Here is a 16,108-nt window from a genome sequence, read left to right as displayed (position 1 = left end):
TTTTCTGCGTTTATATGAGTGGGATCTATCACCCCTCTACCAACCAGTGCGTCTCTCAGGTCCTGGACATTTACAGGGTGATTTAGAAATGTTTGCAGAATGAATTCATGAAAGCTAACAGATTAGGAAATTCAGAGTAGAAGAGTGAGGTTCAACATTGGATCAATACAGGATGAGCGTTACTGGTCCCTGGGGTTCAGCTGTGCACTACACAGCACCAGGAGGCACATCCATCCGCTGGTCCGCATCGAGTGAATTCACAGCCTGGGCAAGTGCATGGAAAGAACCAGCTTAGCAAGCTCTAGACCTTGTTCCAGGAAACAAAGAACCAGCCACCAGTCGCTGTTCGCGTTGGAAGAAACGTTTGGACAAGGGAGCATGGATGAGAATCATAGAAGACAAGCGTGGCCAAGGCTGCCAGTCATCCTCAGGCGCCTTCTCCAGAGTCTTCCGGGTTTTCTGGCTGTCCGGGCCCATCGCACACCGTAGAGGCTGCAGAGGCCAGTGTGTTCTCAAGCTCCCTGGCTAGAGCAGAGGTTTCCGTGTGTCCCGTCAGACAATGAGACTCGAGGAGGCTGCCGGGAAAGGGGGGAGGGTGCCGGAGCCGTATTCTCCTCCATGATAAACAGAGAGAGACATGGGGAAAAGAGCCACAGAGGTCATCTCGCAACTGTGAAGAAAGACTTGGAGAAGAAAAGCCAGGGTGCAGAATGGAGAACGCCTGGGTCCTTGATGTACTGCAGACGGCTGGGCCAGGAAAGCAACCCTGGAGCCACACCCCTCTTGTCGCGGGACACGACGCATGTGCGCTTCCCTTCCGGCACCATTAGGTCTCTTCCCGTTCTTTGCCTCCCAAAGCGCTCTAACTGGTACTATTGGAGGTGGTGCTAACTATGGCAATGCAAGCTGGAAGTCATATAATTAATATAAACCAGATGTAAATTAGCAGAAAATCCCCGGGAGCCCAAGGTTAAGAATCCCTAGAATATCAACAGTGGTCAAACTGCCCATAGTGGGAATTCCACTTCAGACTTGCAGTTGCTACATTTTTTTGAACTTAGTTATTGTAGGTGATTGGCACCATCATCCCTTAGCCTAAGCTCCACCTACCTCCAAAGAAATTGTTAGTCTCTGGGCCAGAAAAAGACCTGCCTGTTTTCACAGCGCTTTACAAAATGCCTTCCCATTCATTGAGTCACAGTGGCCTCCAGGGTCAGGAGACAGCCAAGGGGCAGTGGCAGCCACGGAGACCACATCCTGCGGCTGGCCGAGCTGGGCGGTGTTTCCTGGAGAGTGCCCTTAGCAGCTGAGCACTGGTTAGGCGCCAAAGCCCTTACGTGTGGTCACTCACCTGGGCCTTACGGCAGCCCTCTGAAGCGAAGACTCCATTACCACCCCCATTTGCAGATGGGGAAACTGAGGCATGGGGAGGTCTGTAGTGTTCCCACCTTGACCAAGGCAGAGCAGAGCTGGGACGTGAACTGAGTGAGGCCAGTGCCAGATCTACACCTTCCCCTAGAACCTGTCCAATGACTACGGCAAGTCCTTCCTGGAGAGAAAGCAAGGCAGGTTCACTTTTATGGATCCAAGTTCCTCCGGGAAGAACCCTAGGGCTTCGGAAGGGGCTCAACACCCTCTGTCTGGTTTGCTCTTGCCTACAGACTCTGCCATTCTTCCACCGGATGACCTGAAGATGCAAACCTTGCTCTTCTTTTCTCAGTTTTATTTATTTATAGTGGAGGCTGAGCGACGCAGAAAGAGAGAGAGAGAGAGAAAGCGCTCCCACCCACTAATTCACTCCCCAAATGCCCACAATGGCCAGGGCTGGGCGGAGGCCAAAACCAGGAGCTGGGAACTCAGTCCAAGTCTTTCAGGAACCCAACTGTTGAGCCATCACCCCCGCCTCCAGGGTTGTGCGTTAGCAGGAAGCTGGAGTCAGGAGCCAGAGCTGGGACTTGAACCCAGGCACTCGGATAGGGGACACAAGTGCCCCAGGTGCTGTCTTAACCCCAGGCCAAATACCTGTCCCAAATTCACAAAGCTTCCCTCCCAGCACTGACACCCGGGGGTGGGGTCATCACCACCACCATGAGCACACAGGGCTCACTTGTTAACAGCCTGGAACGGCGTCATCTTTCCCTGTAGATTCTTGGTGTTTGGCTTCGGTAGATTTGGCGGTGGTTAAGTGGCCATGCAACCAGCCAGCACATCTCCAAAAGGCCCGAACACAAGCAAGGCCTTGACTAACTCAGACCAACGGGGCGGGGGAGGGAAAAACCAGAAGGAGCTGCGGCTTTCCCTTTAAAAGGAACACATTTTTCACGTTTCTGGTACTTAGAGTAAATCACACTAAACATTAATAGCAGCCAAATGGAGTTCGTGCTGAGTTTGTGTGAATGAATAAATAAAACTAATTTTAATTAGCATATTCGTTGTGTACAAATATCGTCTATTAATAGCCTTTGCAAAGCCTGTTTGAAGGTTAAACATCCATCCAGGCATCCAACAGGCGCCATGGTGAATCACGAGAATGCGCTGTGTGCCACTGTGTGCCCCATGCTGGAATCCGAGGAGAAAGAGGTGAACGCGATGCAGACAAAGCTCTGGAAGAATCTAAACTAGAAGAGAAGACAGAAACCTATAACGGAGAAGTGATCTGCCAGGATTTATGGAAATATATAGACAGTATATTGGGCCATCACAATTATGGAACAAACTGGCTGGCTCTAAAAGGAGGTAAACGAAGATGCACTGGGAGGGGATCTTTGTCCTGGGTTTTGAAGGATGACTAAGAGTCTTCCAAGAAGAGAGAAAAAGAAACTTGAGGGCAGCTACGGGGTCACTCAGGGGCCCAGTGATGGTGGTGACTCATTGCCAGAGCTCACGTGTCACAGACCATGCCTCGTCGGGTTGAAGTTTTCGATTACATGACTTAATGCATAAAATATTTTAAATACAGAAACACTATTTTAAATTATTCATTTATATTTATTTGCAAGGCAGGAAGACAGAGAGAGAAACAGACAGACAAGCAGAGATCTCTCATCTCCTGGATCACTTTCCAAAGCTTACAACAGCCAGGGCTGGGCCGGCCTGACGCCAGCAGTCCTGAACTCGGGCCGCATCTCCCATGTGAGAGGCAGGGCTCCAAGGACTTGAGCCATCCCCCGCTGCCTCCCAGGGTCTGCATTAGCAGGAAGCCGCAGCTGGAAGGGGAGCCAGGACACAAAGCCAGGCCCTCTGAAATGTGGTGTAGGCATCCCAAGAGGATCCTTTAACCACTGTGTCAGCTGCCCACACCCAGAAATACTTCCAGTACAGAAAAGTGCTTACGTTAATGAACACCACGTGCTTGCCGCCAAAATGGACAAATGTTCAGCTTGTGTCATTAGCTACAGATTTTCCAAGAGGCAATACTTCACATCATTTAGACCTTGATACTGCCCCTCTGCCGACCCGGGCAGACCCACCTCCTTTTTCTCTGTGGGGGCCTCTGCTTATTCCCCATAGAGCGCCACCCACCGAGGGAGGCCACCTTGTTGATTTGTCATCCACTGCAAGGTTCTCTCCATAGAGAGTTTTCTGGAATGTCTTGGTCACCGCGGGCTCCTCCATGTCTGGTGTGTGTTCGGCACTCCCTGAGTATTTGTAGCTAGGAGGGAGCGCGGAAGGAAGGCTTACACGTTAGGGTGAACTTGGATCTTCAGAAGGAGGGGCAGCAACCCAGTTGAACTCCACACTTCTCCTTTTTGAGTAGCCCTAAGGCACAGATGACACCCACAGGGCGTGGCCAGCACCCCCGGGCGCTGGCCCTGGAATGGGGTGCTTTGGGAAGTGTCTGGGAGCCTCGAGAGGTCTAGGTCTGGCTCCTAGCGCCAGAGGCAAGGGTGCCAAAGCCTCTGCCGGCCAGTGAGGAGCAGAAGCGGCCAGGCTCGTGGCTGGTCTGGTGGGCCTGGAACTGCTCGTTGTAACCAAGGAGACTGAACAAGGTGAAAATGTTACAGGCAAATAAAAGAAATTGACATTCAGGAAAGGTGACGAGTTACACATTAAACCGTGGAATGGGAGAGGGCAGAACCTCCCCGACACCACACCTGAAACACCTGCCTCTGTGCTCAGCAGGGAGAAGGAATCTCCCGTCGCCACCCCCGCGCACTGCTAGGGGGACACTTTGGGGCGGGGATGTGATAACTCCGCGGAAAGTAACTCAAGAAGAGGAGCTAACCCTGGCCCCACCCTGACCACTGCCCTTCCCCACAAGCCCCTGAGACCATTCACTGAGCAATGTTCTCTGAGCACCTACTATGAGCCAGCACTGGGCTAAAGACCAGGAATACGGAGAAGGAAACCACCCTCCCTGATCTTAAGAAGGTAAAAGTCTACAAAGACAACACACAGCACCACACAACACACAGTGCCACACAACACACAGTGCCACACAACAATCACGCACACACAGGGAGGGGCAGGTGCCGTGGGGATCAGAGGACTCGAGAGAACCGGTAGGAAGGGTTTATAAGGAGGTGCAGTAGCTGATCTGGGATTTGAAAGCTGACAAGGAGCCTGCCAAGCAGAAAAGCCAAAGGCACAAAAGGCCCTGGGATGGCCAGGGAAGAAGGGGGCAGGAACAGGAAGCGGCTGGAGCTGGTCCCTGTGCCTGGACTTTGCCTCGTGGGCTCCCTCTTGCCATCCAGAGTTCAGCTTCATGGTCACCTCTACTGAGAGACCCTCCCCAACAACCCACCGTCAGCGCATCTGTGAGGGACCCTACAATCCCTCAGCATGTGAGTGTGATGGTTTGCGTGCGTTGCTTGGGGTGAGGTATGCCCGGGGGACTCCCAGTAGTTCACTCAAGAGTGCGCGGTGCAGGGGAGGGCTGATAATTAGTTGGAGGCCCACAGCAAGGGAGCCTCTTATGTGTGTCTTTATCAGTGACCACACTAGTTAAGCAGGACAGCAGGTGTCAGAAATAGATTTCTATGGGTAAACAAGTGGCCTGTGAGCCGTCCGTCTGATGCTAGAAAGTGAAATTGTGCAGATCTGTGTCAGAGAGTGCTGGGGATGCCACGCCCACAGCCCTCACCCACCTCGGAGTTCACCTGCCCCTGATGTGGTCAGTGTCTGGCAGCCTGAGCACACCCACCTCACCCACCCGTGTCTCCCCCTTTTCACCCTGTGTTCTCTGCCAGCACCGCAACTGGCTTCGCCCAAATGGGTACAACCGAGAGAATTAATGTCCCCAGGGCTGACCCTCAACCAACGGGGGTGAGTCACTGGATGAGCACCTGTCTCCCGGTGCAGCCTCTCATTTCAGCTCCTGTTGAAAGGTTTGTGCCTTTTTTTTCTTCTTCTGCAGTCTGTTAATGTGGTGTATCACATTGATTGATTTGCGAATGTTGAACCATCCCTGCATACCAGGGATAAATCCCACTTGGTCTGGATGGATGATCTTTCTGATGTGAATGGAAGGGGGGAGGGAGAGGGAAAGGGGAGGGTTGCGAGTGGGAGGGAAGTTATGGGGGGGGAAGCCATTGTAATCCCTAAGCCGTACTTTGGAAATTTATATCCATTAAATAAAAGTTAAAAAAAAAAAAAAAGAAAGAAAGGTTTGTGCTGAGGCCATCCATGGTGGATCCCAGTATACCCCTTGGCCACCTAAGGTCATTGGTCCTATAATTCTCCTCTCTCCTGTATCACTGATTTTTGCCCTCCATGTACCACTACAACCATCACAGCTAACATGTAATTATATCTCCAATCTAAAAAGTTCCAACCTCAGGGGTGGCGCTGTGGCATAGCAGATAAAGCCATGGCCTGCAGTGTAGACATCCCATATGGGTGCTGGTTTGAGAACTAGCTGTTCCACTTCCGATCCAGCTCTCTGCTATGGCCTGGGAAGGCAGTGGAGAATAGTCCAAGTGCTTGGGCCCCTGTACTCTTGAAGGAGACCTGGAAGAAGCTCCAGGCTCCTGGCTTTGGACTGGCCCAGCTCCGGCCATTGCAGCCATCTGGAAAGTAAACCAGCAGATGAAAGACCTCTCTCTCTCTCTCTCTCTCTCTCTCTCTCTCTCTCTCTGTAACTCTGCCTTTCAAATAAATAAATAAATCTTCAAAAAAAAAAAAAAAAAAGTTCCAACCTCTTCCCAATGCAGCTTCTGCCCTCCTGTTGGCCCACTGCCTTGCAAAGCTTCTTGGAAGCAGCACCTGTACTCGCTCTCTCCAGTTTCCCTCTGCCAATGCTTTTTGAGCCCACGCACAGCAGGCATTCCTTCCTACCATGACTCCAGTGGCTTCTGTCAGAGTCACCCACGGCCTCCTGATCACAAATCCAGCGGTCAGTTGCCCACCCTAATCTAACGGGGCCTCTCTCCAAAACACTTGCCTTAACTGATCACTCTCTCCTGGACTTCACACTCTTCTCATTTTCCTGCTACATCTTGGAATGCTCTGGGAGATCTCCTTGGGTGTCATACTTTAAATACTACCTGTACATGGGCAGCTCGTAAACTTATGTTTCCAATCCAGCTGTCTTCTGGAGTTGTATCTTTTTATATCCAATCATCCTATTCCACACGAATGTCTAATCAATATTTCTAATTATGTCCAAAGTTGACCTGCTATATCCCATTCCTCCCTTCCAAGGTTAGTAGATGTTTTTAACATCTTCCAATTGCTTGGGTCAAAACCCTTGGGGTATCTTTGGCTCCCTTTTTTCTTGCCTTACATCTGACCCTTTTGGTTCAGTCTTTTTTTTTTTTTTTAAAGATTTTTTATTTATTTATTTGACAGGTAGAGCTATGGACAGCGAGAGGGAGAGACAGAGAGAAAGGTCTTCCTTCCGTTGGTTCACCCCCCAAATGGCCGCTACGGCCAGAGCTATGCAGATCTGAAGCCAGGAGCCAGGTGCTTCTCCTGGTCTCCCATGCGGGTGCAGGGCCCAAGCACTTGGGCCATCCTCCACTGCCCTCCCGGGCCACAGCAGAGAGCTGGGCTGGAAGAGGAGCAACCGGGACTAGAACCCAGTGCCCATATGGGATGCTGGTGCCACAGGCGGAGGATTAACCAAGTGAGCCACGGCGCTGGCCCCTTTGGTTCAGTCTTAGCACTTTCTCTTCCACATCTTGGTCCAAGATCTTCCCTACCTAGGTAACTGTCTCCTGACAAGTCTGTGTGCGTCCGCCTTTCCCCCTCGTCACTCGATTCACCACCTGGTGCCCAGAGGGAACCTGCTGAGTCAGAAGTCAGCCTGTCACCACTGTGCTGGAAACCCTCCAGTGGCTTCCCATTCTTACTCAAAGCGAGGCTAGAGGACTGCAGTGACCCCAAGGTCCGCCACAAATGGGCACATTTCCTCTCTGCCTCTCTCCTGTCTCTAGCCACACCGGCCTCCTTGCTACTTTTTCAATATACTGGCCATTCCCTAGCACCATAACGTTCACATCTACTGTTCCATCCTCCAGTGGCTGAGTCACTCATCACCCGCTGACCTTTAAATACAGGTCACCCTCCAGCGAGACTTCACCTGGTCACCCCATGTGAAGTTGTAACTCACTTCCCCACACATTTCCTGTGCCTTTGTTTGAAGTTTATTTTCTCTAATCCCTTTCATTACTTAACGCACTGTATAATTTGCTTACCTATTTGCCGATTGTCTGTCTCTTCCACTAAAATATAAGTACCGCAGGGACAGCAATTTTTCTCTTTTTGTTTGTTGCTATATTGTCAGCCCCTGAAACAGTTAAAACTGAATAAAATTTGCTGAGCCCCCGTATAGATTCTTGTCCCAGGCCAGAGCTCACATGACAGTCATAGAGACTGGAAGCGAGCAGTCTGCTTCTCACCGTGGAGGAGCAGCTCGTACCAGGCCGATGTTCCCACCAGGGATGAAGAGAAGAGTGGGGCAAAATACAAAACTACTGAAGGGCTGTGGGCACCTTCCAGAGCAGCTGAGCATGGAGGAGGGAGCTCTGGAAACATCTCACGCAAGCCCCTGTCAGGATCGGCGGGCTACATGCTGAGAATAAAGAGCATCAGTGCTAGACCAAGCCTTAACAAGCCTAAGCCAATGTTGAGTTATCTTAGTCCTCGACTGCACTAAGGTGAGCCGTTTACGTGCCTTCCAGGGGAAAGATTAAACCCTTCGGGAGGGAGGTAACATGGTCCCAAGCATGTATGATTGCTCTAGTGCAACTCTGGTAGTCAATAAAACCTTTTGGCAAGAAAAGCCCATGGAAACAGAGCTACTGATCAAACAGATATTCACTTTATTACACATGGACTTTAAAACAAATGTGATGGGCCGGCGCCACGGCTCACTGGGCTAATCCTCCGCCTGCAGTGCCGGCACACCAGGTTCTAGTCCCGGTCGGGGTGCCGGATTCTGTCCCGGTTGCCCCTCTTCCAGGCCAGCTCTCTGCTGTGACCAGGGAGTGCAGTGGAGGATGGCCCAAGTGCTTGGGCCCTGCACCCCATGGGAGACCAGGAGAAGCACCTGGCTCCTGCCATCGGATCAGCGCGGTGCGCCGGCCGCAGCGCGCTGGCCGTGGCGGCCATTGGAGGGTGAACCAACAGCAAAGGAAGACCTTTCTCTCTGTCTCTCTCTCTCACTGTCCACTCTGCCTGTCCAAAAAAAGAAAAAAAAGAAAAGAAAAGAAAAAAGAAAAACTGGAAGGAATTACGACAAATGGAAAGAGAATATATGTGGATAAGTATAAAAAGGATTGGCTGGTGGCTGGTGCTGTGGCTCAGCAGGTTAAACTGCTGCCTGCAGCACCAGCATCCCATATGAGCACTGAGTCCAAGCCGCTCTACTCCCAATCTAGTTCCCTGCGAATGTGCCTGGGAAAGCAGTAGAAGACAACCCAAGTGCTTGGACCCCTGTGCTCGTGTGAGAGACCCAGATGAAGCTCCTGGCTCCTGGTTTCACCTGGCCCAGCCTCAGCCATTGTGGCCATTTGGAAAGTGAAACCAACAGATGGAAGATCTTTTTCTCTGTCTCTCTCTCTCTCTCTCTCTCTCTCTCTCTGTAACTCTGCCTTTCAAATAAATACATAAATATTTTGAAAAAGAACTAGTTATAAAGAACAAAAGTAACTGAACAGAGAAAAAATCCAATATGACTGTAGAAGCTTTGCCAATATGATTAACAAACTCAAACTAACTGACATATAAGGGACACTTGACCCAACTTCAGAAAACACATTTTTTTTTTTTTATTTCACAGGTAGAGTTAGAGAGAGAGAGAGAGAGACATAGAGAAAGGTCTTCCTTCCATTGGCTCACTCCCTAAATGGCCACTATGGCCAGGGCTGCGCTGATCCAAAGCCAGGAGCCAGGTGCTTCTTCCTGGTCTCCCATGCAGGTGCAGGGCCCAAGCACTTGGGCCATCCTCCACTGCCCTCCCAGGCCACAGCAGAGAGCTGGACTGGAAGAGGGGCAACCAGGACTAGACCCGGTGCCCATATGGGATGCCGGCGCTGGAGGCAGAGGATTAGCCAAGTGAGCTACGGCGCCAGCCCAGAAAACACATATTTTAAAAAGTATACACGAAATGTCTACCAAAATTGACTATAAAAGAAACTCTCAACAGATCTTAAACGATTAAAGTAGTTCAGAATGTTTCCTGATCATAGCTAGAAGTCAGTAACACATGGATAACAAGAGAATTCTCACATTTAGAAATTAAGTAAATACTAGCAACCAATAAGAAAGAGAGATTGCAATGAAATCTAGAAAACATCGCTAATTGAATGACAATAAAACATCATATATCAAAAATAATTAGGTGAATTTAAAACTGTGTTTATAGGGAAATATGTGCCTGGCAGTATATATCATAAAATAAGAAAGGCTGACAGCAAATGACCTAAGGATGCATCTGGTGAATTTAAAAATCAACAGTGAATTCACTTCAAAGAAAGTGAAAAGAAGGAAGGAAATAATAGATGTTAGGGTAGAAATTACTTAAATAGAAAAGAAATGTATATAAGAGGAAAATAACAAAGCTAAAGATTGGTCCTTTAAAACACTTATAAGACTGATAAACTTGGAAGATTCATAAAAAAAAAAAAAACAATACCAATACCATGAATGAAGAAGAACACCTTTACATATCCTATACACTTAGAAATATGAGAGACTATTGTAATAACTTTGTGCTGGTGTGGCTGAACATGCAAATGAACTGGACAAATTTCCTTAAAAAATAAAATTGAGGGGCCGGCGCTGTGGCGTAACAGGTAAAGCCGCTGCCTGCAGTGCCAGCATCCCATAAGGGCACCGGTTCGAGTACAGGCTGCTCTTCTTCCCATCCAGCTCTTTGCTATGGCCTGGGAGAGCAGTGGAGGGTGGCCCAGGTCCTTGAGCCTCTGCACCCACATGGGAGACACAGAGGATCCTGGCTTCGTATCGGCACAGAACAGCCGTTGAGGCCATCTGGGGAGTGAACTAGTAGATGGAAGACCTCTCTCTCTCTCTCTCTGTGTGTGTGTGTGTGTGTGTGTATAACGCTGAATTCCAAATAAATTAATAAATCTTGAAAAAAAAAAAAGGATGGGATCAGAACTTTAAAAAAATAAAATTGAAAACTGACCAAAGAAAAAGCCAGAGAACCTGAATCATTTTCTTTATGAATTTAAGGATTTGAATCTATAATTTGCAAGCCCAGGTGGCTTCATTAGTGAATGCTTCCAATCACTGAAAGAAAAAGGGATGCCAATCTCACCCAAACTTCCAGAGAATAGAAAAAGAAGGAACCCTTCCCAACTTGTTATTTGGGGCGGCATCATGTGTGCAGCCTAATCAGACAGGAAGCATAATACAGAGATCAACAGGACTGTGCCCCTCACAAATGCATTTGTAGGAAACCTTAAGTGAAATACTGACAGATCAGACTCAGGTACAGAACAGGAAGACCCATCACAGCTGCTGGAACCAAGGTTACTTTAACATCCAAAAATCAATGTGATTATCATATTTACATAATAAAAGAGACAAAACATAAGCTCATTTTAACAGAGAAAGCAATTTGATAAAACCCATGATTTTAAAAAGAGATCTCTTAGCAAACAAAAAGTGGGAGCCCTGAAGAAGCTCCTGGCTCCTGACTTTGGATCGGTTCAGATCTGGCCATTGCAGCCATTTGGGGAGTGAACCAATGGATAGAAGACTTACCTCTCTATCTCTCTGTCTCTATCTCTGTCTCTTTCTGTCTCTCTGTCTCTCTCTCTCTGTAACTCTGCCTCTCAAATAAGTTTTTTTTTTAAAATACCATTTTTAACGTTTAAAAAATCACTTATCTAAAAAAAAAAGATGTGTAAAAACCTTTCCATAGAATATTACAAAAAGCTATTGAAAGAAAATGAAACTCAAGTAAATGGAGGATATACAATGTTCATGGATTGTAAGACTAAATATTACAAAGAGTCATTGTTTACAAATTTATCTGTATATTCAATGTAATCCTATTTGATTCCCAGCAGTTTTTAAAAGAAATTCACACGTTGACTCTAAAATTCATATGGAAATGCAAAAGCTTGGGAAATGCTCATCTTGAAGCAGAAAAACCAAACTGGAAGACTTAGAAGCAATTGTGAAGAATTTATAAAGTTCCACTAATTCAAACGGTATTGAACATAGTATTGGAGAAAACATAGACAACCAGGCCAATGGAACAGGTGAGAGAAGAGACCCCACGTGGAAGGACGTGCTCACTGATTCGCAGCAGTGTTGTCCTAGTGGGCAGGTGGGAAACAGTCACTTTTTAAATACATGGGGCTTGGTCAGTTGTACATTCACTCACAGAAGTCATTTTCAGGCTTGGAAATGTTGAATGTAAAAGGCAAAGTCAGAGTTCTTTCAAGAAAATAAAAGGGAATATCCCAATAACTGGGAGGTAGCCAAGATGTCTTACATGGGTCCCAGAAAGCATTAGAATAAAGGAAAATATTGATAAATAGACATTAAAATTAGGAGTGTCTATTCCTCAAAAGACACCATGAAGAGAGTAGAAAGATAAACATATGGTGGAAGACTATATTTGCAATATTCCCATCTGACAAAGAGACTTATATCCAGAATACATAAAGAACTCACACAAATCTGTATTATAGTATATTGGTACATAAATATTTATAATAACTTTACTTGTAATAGCTAAAAATTGTAAAAAAAAAAAACAAAAACAATGTGCACCAACCAGTGAGTATAACAAAAGGGTGGAATACCACTCAAAGAGAAAAAGGACTGGACCATAGACATACAACCAACTTCATTCTTTTTCAAAATTGTTTTAGTTAATAGGAGGCCTCTGTATTTCAATATAAATTTTAGAATATATGTGTCAATTTCTGTTTTTTAAAAGCCTACTAGTATTTTGATTGGGATTACATTAAATCTATGGATCAATTTTATTTGGGTTCTTTTTTAAATTAATTTTTTTCTGATTTTTTGTTGTGAATAAACACTCTTTTTTTATTTATTTGACAGGTAGAGTTACAGAGAGAGAGAGAGAGAGACAGAGAAGAAGGTCTTCCTTCTTTTGGTTCACCCCGCAAATGGCCACTATGGCTGGCGCTGCACCCGAAGCCAGGAGCCAGGTGCTTCCTCCTGGTCTCCCATGCAGGTGCAGGGACCCAAGCACTTGGGCCATCCTCCACTGCCTTCCCGGGCCACAGCAGAGAGCTGGCCTGGAAGAGGAGCAACTGGGACTAGAATCCGGTGCCTATATGGGATGCTGGTGCTGCAGGCAGAGGATTAGCCAAGTGAGCCACGGCGCTGGGCCCAGTGAATAAACACTCTAAAAGCTTACCCTCTTAACTCTTTAAAGTATACACACTCCAGCAGTCTTGAATGCATTTATGAAAGCATGCAACCATCACCAGCATCCACCTCCATACACTTCCTATCTTATGGAATGGAAACTGTATCCCCATTACAAAATAACTGCCCATCTCTTCTCCCCAAGTCCCCGGCAACCAAGCACTTTCTACTCTCTGTCTCTATGGTCGGGCAATTCCAAGTACCTCATGTAAGTGGAATTCGTCTGTTTGCGACATCTGTTTTACTTAGCATAATGTCCTTGAAATTCACCCATGTTGTAGCATGTGTCGGAATCTCCTTGCCTTTTTTTTTTTTTTTTGAAGTAGCTGAAATTTTGCCTTTACTGATCTCAACTGATGTATTTGGCTTAAAAAAATACACAACAAATAGTTCCAATTAAGTGTAGTTACACAAACTGCGTTTTTCTTCTAGATTTCTAAATGTTCATTCATGGAGAGCCAACTTCCACGTGCATGACACGCACACAGCCTTGAGAGTCGGTCCCACAGAAAACATTTATGTCAGCAAAGCAAGACAGATGCTATTTGTTTTTCATTAAAAAGCGTCACCTGAACTAAACTAATCAGTCTACTTATTTAAGACAATTTATCTGTGACCAAAAACACTATCATTTGTGTTGGGTGCCAGTCTCAGTCTAATGGTATCCAAAAAGCTGCGAAATAACTCAAAACTAGAAAGTGGCCCAGGTGCGAAGGCAGCCTGTGGTTCTTGCTACACAATAGATGCCAGTCTGCCTTGCATACCTAAAAACAACAGGAATTAAAGGGTTCTGCTTGGCTTCAAGAGAACGTCCCAGAAGGAGGTGGAGGGCCAAGGAATCCACCTGCCTGCTTGGTGGCAGCTCGGAAGGGGCAAGGCCGAGAATCTTCTGGATCTTCCGTCGAACAGACACAGGACACAGACTACACGGGGAGATGAAGGGGCAGCCCGTAGTGTCATCCCCAGCAGTCCTTGCATGTAAGGAGTTTTGCTACAACTCCACCATCAAATATGGAGTTGAACATTCCCCTTAGGGCAGTAAGACAAAAGCCAATTGCAAACACGGATTTCACTGATCCACTGAGAGATCTCCGTTGCTGTTCTTCAGTTCTCTTCCTGCCTCTCTTTTTCCTTCTTTTGCTGTTGGCCGGCTGACTCTGTTAGGGTCTCCTTCTTCTTTCCAATGCTTCACTCTGCTTTTCCGCTTCTGCCTTCAGCCTCTTGTACTTGTCTGTCCTATAAACCAGGACCCAGGTTATGTCCCTGGCGAGAAGAGCCGTGCACACGGAGACAAAAATGATGAGTAGCATCCGCAAACAGGGTGCTCACCTCGCAGGTCTGTCCCTGCACCCCTCCCACCAGGGGGTCTCCTTGCTCTTTAAGGCACAGTAATTCTCCACTGTATGTTTAGATCACACTTTGCTTAGCCATGTATCCATCGATGGATAAGTGAGCTGATTCCCTGTTTTCAGCTATTGCAAAGAATGCTGCTACGAACATGGTGTATAAATCTCTTGGAGAACCCATTGTCAGTTCTTTTGGGTGGGTACTCAGAAATGAAATTGCAGGGTCATATAGTAATTCTACTATTAATTTTTAAGGAGCTACCATACTGTTTTCCACAGCGGTTATATCATTTTATAGTCCCACACACAGTGCACAAGGGTTCAAATTCCTCCACATCCTCACCAACATTTATTTTCTTTCTTTCATTCCTTCCTTCCTTCTCCCTTCCTCTTTGTGATCATCCCCAACCTAATCCTGGTGATGTGTTATATCATGGTAGTTTCAGCTTCAATTCTCTAATGACTAGTGATGTTGAACATTTTTTTCCAAGTGTGTATTGGTCATTTGAATATTTTCTTAGAAGAAGTGTCTATTCAAGTCCTTTGCTTGTTTTTTTGTTGTTGAATTTTAGAAGTTCTTTATATTAATACCTCATTAGAGATGATTTGCAAATGCTTCCAATTTGTGTTATTTTATAAACTTAAGGATGTGTTAATAATCTGAGGGTCCTCACTGTCTAAGATACCAATAATAAATGATAAAAATAGCTATACTTGGGGCTGGCACTGTGGTGTAATGGGTAATAGCTGTTGCCTACAGTGCCAGCATCCCATATGGGCACCAGTTCAAGACCCAGCTGTTCCACTTAAGATCCAGCTCTCTGCTGTGGCATTGGAAAGCAGTAGAAGATGGCCCTAGTCCTTGGGCCCCTGCACCCACATTGAAGACCCAGAGGAAGCTCCTGGCTCCTGGCTTCAGATCAGCACAGCTCTGGCCATTGCAGCCAATTGGGGAATGAACCCCAATTAAGTGGATGGAAGACCTCTCTCTCTCTTTGCCTCTCCTCTCTCTGTGTAACTCTGACTTTCAAATAAATAAAATTAATCTTTAAAAAAATAGCTGTAACTTATTTAACCCGGGTTTGTGGGGCTCTGCATACATGAATTTACTTAGTACTCCCAGAAACCCTATGAGATAAGCACTATTATGCCCATTCTTAAACTCACGGGCAGGGCCTCAGTCTGAGAGAGGAGTAACTTGCCCACAGTTATGGCGTTAGCAAGTGGCCAAGCTGGGATTTGAACCAAGGCTTCCCGACTCCACAATCTAGCCTCCTCTTCAAAACCGCCCTGGCTCTCTGCCTTCTAATGCCCTGACCTCAACTTCCTCCTACCTGGTTCCTTAATGAACATCGGCTAAGCACCTGCTGTGTGCACCTGGGGCTGAGCAGGGTGATGTACACACAGTACCTCCTCTGTCCCCTCAGAGAGACAACACACACACACACACACACACACACACCCTCCACGGAAGTCCCCGTGCTTGGGATCAGGTTCAGCTCTCCATCAACTTGGTCGTGATAGCAGGTGCAAGCTGATGGGCTCCTATGCAGTGCCCCTCCCCTATAGCCAGCCTGGACCTCTGAGGCCTTCAGGGCTTCTCACTCGGCTCCCCTGCCTGGTTACTGGTTACAGACGAGGGTGCAGATTGCCCTTGCTGGGTGAATGACTGGACCCTGTTCTCGAACTCTCCATAAGTAAGCCAACTCGCTCAGAGCGGCCGAGAAGCCGCGCAGAGGACCCGTCTCTAACTGTGGGAAAGCAGCTCTGCTATTTTTAGGTAACCCACTTGCTCTGCTACCTCACCCCTGTGCAGAGATTTCTCCTGCCCACACAGGACCTGCTCCAAGGAAGCAGCTTTTCCGGGACACTCTTTCACTCCCAGCCAGTCTGGTGGGTGTCCCCAGCCTGCCCCTTGGTACCCCCAGGCCCTGGATCTGGCT

The 16,108-nt window shown here is 47.3% G+C and overlaps 1 pseudogene; it reads right to left on the bottom strand.

The window, feature by feature from the left end:
- Nucleotides 1-12,502: 12,502 nt before the first annotated feature.
- LOC100338937 (calcium load-activated calcium channel pseudogene) lies at nt 12,503-15,518 on the bottom strand (annotated as a pseudogene).
- Nucleotides 15,519-16,108: the final 590 nt, after the last annotated feature.

This window comes from Oryctolagus cuniculus, chromosome 20 (assembly GCF_051225735.1).
Source record: "Oryctolagus cuniculus isolate XC-2025 breed Fujian yellow rabbit chromosome 20, ASM5122573v1, whole genome shotgun sequence".
In the NCBI taxonomy this organism is placed as follows: domain Eukaryota; kingdom Metazoa; phylum Chordata; class Mammalia; order Lagomorpha; family Leporidae; genus Oryctolagus; species Oryctolagus cuniculus.
This window is presented reverse-complemented; position numbering and strand designations above follow the sequence as displayed.